The sequence below is a fragment of the Seriola lalandi genome, unplaced genomic scaffold (genome assembly GCF_002814215.2).
Source record: "Seriola lalandi dorsalis isolate HSWRI2012SDOR001 ecotype SW California unplaced genomic scaffold, Sedor1 jcf7180002054549, whole genome shotgun sequence".
Taxonomy (NCBI): domain Eukaryota; kingdom Metazoa; phylum Chordata; class Actinopteri; order Carangiformes; family Carangidae; genus Seriola; species Seriola lalandi.
In genome coordinates this window covers 259853-263365 of record NW_019525102.1, presented here as the reverse complement: position 1 = coordinate 263365, position 3513 = coordinate 259853, and positions in this window count along the sequence as shown.

Below are 3513 nucleotides of genomic sequence, written 5' to 3'. Positions count from 1 at the left end.
TTAATAGTTATCATAGGACATATTAAGCTTAGGGAGCTATTCACTGAGTCTGGTCCATTTTCTGTAGCACAAGCTTTGTGTTTATCTTAAATGTCATCTTCATTATCTTAATCCTGAGAAGCAGGATGGACAGTTTTCCTAACCCTGGCTGGTGGTAGGAATTTGAGTGCAGACACAGTTGAATAACAGTGAGTGATTCAACATTACAGTAGTCATTGCTGGTACAGACTACTTAATTTTTTTTTACAGAACTCATGTTTTTTTGTTTGTTGTTTGTTGTTTTTGAGGTCCACATTCAGAATTGTGATTTCAAATGAAAGCGTGTGTTTGTTTTTGTGCATATCTTTGTTATGATTTTATTGACTTAAAGTGACTGGTGGTTTTGAAATTTACAAAACCAGTTTTCTCTATACTTTTTACTAAAAGATTTGTTAATAAATTGAAATACATTTTGTTCTGTTTGATATGATAAAACAATCATCAATTTATTACTATCAAAGACCAGAGCAACAAAACACTTATATGAATGCCATTTTAAAGGTTTTCTGTTCCATTTTATAACCTTTTACTACGTTTTGGTTTTGAACTTTATGAGATTTACTTTATCTGTTAATTTATTTATTTTGTATATATTATGTTGTATGTTTATATGTAAAATGTATTTACAAAATTATTGTTGGTTAATACTATTAGGATGTTTTGAAGTAATATAGTTTTATTCACTGAAGGCTTGTGTTTTTTTAACAATAAAATGACATATACTGTAGTTTTTGTTCAATTCTGATTCTATTTAATAAAAATCAAACTTTTATCACCACACTAAGGCCTGTTGGTTACTGAGTAGTTATTTGAAATGCCTTTTACTGTACTTCATTTATATATGTAGTAATAACAATAAAAACCAAATTTAAAGAAAGGACTTTCATATAAGTAGATGCTTAGGCATGGAAATGTTATAGTATATTCAGGCATAAAAATGTCGAAGTAAGGCATCAAATGTCATGAAAATGTAGTAGTATTGTAAGAATTAAAAATGTCATAGCATAGTAAGGAATGAAATGTCATAAAATAGTAAGGCATGAAAACGTCAGAAAACATCAAAGTAAATTAAGGCATAAAAGGTCATAAAAACATCATAGTATGGTAAGGAACAAAACGCCATAGTATAGTAAGGCATAAAAACTGAAAGATCTGATCTGGTATTAAACTCTCAACCTTCTCAGTGTGAGGCAACAGGCTTAACCATTGCACTACAATCCTGGTCTATCACAAGCTTATGTAATTGTAAGGCATAAAAACGTCATAGTATGAATAATAATTTCGAAAAACGCCATAGTATAGTATGACATGAAAATGCCCAAAACTTTATTGTATAGTATGGCATGAAAATATCAATAAAACATAATAGTATATTAAGGCATAAAAGGTTATAAAAATGTCATAGTATGGTAAGGAATAAAACAACATAGTAGAGTTAGGCATCAAAATGACATAAAATGTCATAGTATAGTATGGCATAAAACGTAAAAAAAAACATCATATTATATTATGGTGTAAAATGTCATAAAAGCGGCTTAGCATGGTAAGGAATAAAACGACATAGTATAGTACAGCATAGAAATGCCATAAAATGTCATAGTATGGTATGGCACAAAAATGTCAAGAAATGTCATAGTATAGTATGGCATAAAAGATAAAAAAAAATATCAAAGTAAATTAAGGCATAAAAAGTCATAAAAACGCCTTAGTATGGTAAGGAATGAAATGCCATAGTATATTAAGGCATAAAAATGCCAAAAACTTTATAGTATAGTATGGCATAAAAATGTCAAAAAATGTCATAGTATAGTATGGCAAAAAACGTCAAAAAAACATCGTATTATATTATGGTGTAAAATGTCATTTAAGCGGCTTAGCATGGTAAGGAATAAAACGTCATAGCATAGTAATGTAAAAAAAATGCCAGAAAACCTTAGTATAATATGGTATAAAAATATCAAAAAACGCTATAGTACAGTATGGCATTAAACGTTGAAAAACATCATAGTATATTATGGTGTAAAATGTCATAAAAACGGCTTAGCATGGTAAGGAATAAAACAACATAGTATTGTAAGGGATAAAAATGCCATAAATTGTCATAGTATAGTATGGCATAAAAAGTAAAAAAAAATCATAGTATATTACGGTATAAAAGGTCATAAAAACGTCTTAGTATGGTAAGGAATGCAATGCCATAGTATATTAAGGCATAAAAATGACAAAAACTTTATAGTATAGTATGACAAAAAACGTCAAAAAAACATTGTATTATATTATAGTGTAAAATGTCATTTAAGCGGCTTAGCATGGTAAGGAATAAAACGACATAGTATAGTACAGCATAAAAATGCCATAAAATGTCATAATATGATATGGCAGAAAAATGTCAAGAAATGTCATAGTATAGTATGGCAAAAAACGTCAAAAAAACATCATGTTATATTATGGTGTAAAATGTCATTTAAGCGGCTTAGCATGATAAGGAATAAAACGACATAGTATAGTAAGGCAAAAAAAATGCCAGAAAACCCCTTAGTTTAATATGGAATAAGAATATCAAAAAACGCCGCAGTATAGTATGGCATAAAACGTCGAAAAAACATCATAGTATATTAAGGCATACAAGGTAATAAAAATGCCATAGTATGGTAAGGAATGAAATGACATAGTATAGAAAGGCATAAAAATGCCAAAAAATGTATAGTATAGTGAGGCACAAAAATGTCAACAAACGCCACAGTATGGCATAAAACGTCAAAAAAAATCATAGTATATTACGGTATAAAAGGTCATAAAAACGCCTTAGTATGGTAAGGAATGAAATACCATAGTATATTAAGGTATAAAAATGCCAAAAACTTTATAGTATAGTATGGCATAAAAATGTCATAGTATAGTATGGCATAAAATGTCAAAAAACATCATCGTAAATTAAGGCATAAAAGGTCATAAAAACGCCATAGTATGGTAGGAAACGAAATGCCATTGTATATTAAGGCATAAAAATGCCATAAAATGTCATAGTATGGTATGGCACAAAAATGGCATAAAACGTCAAAAAAACATCATAGTATATTACGGTATAAAAGGTCATAAAAACGCCTTAGTATGGTAAGGAATGAAATGCCATAGTATATTAAGGCATAAAAATGCCAAATGCTATAGTATATTAAGGCATAAAAATGCCAAAAACTTTATAGTATAGTATGGCATAAAACGTCAAAAAAACATCATAGTATATTACGGTATAAAAGGTCATAAAAACGCCTTAGTATGGTAAGGAATGAAATGCCATAGTATATTAAGGCATAAAAATGCCAAAAACTTAATAGTATAGTATGGCATAAAAATGTCAAAAAATGTCATAGTATAGTATGGCATAAAACGTAAAAAAAACATCATAGTATATTACGGTATAAAAGGTCATAAAAACGCCTTGGTATGGTAAGGAATGAAATGCCATAGTATATT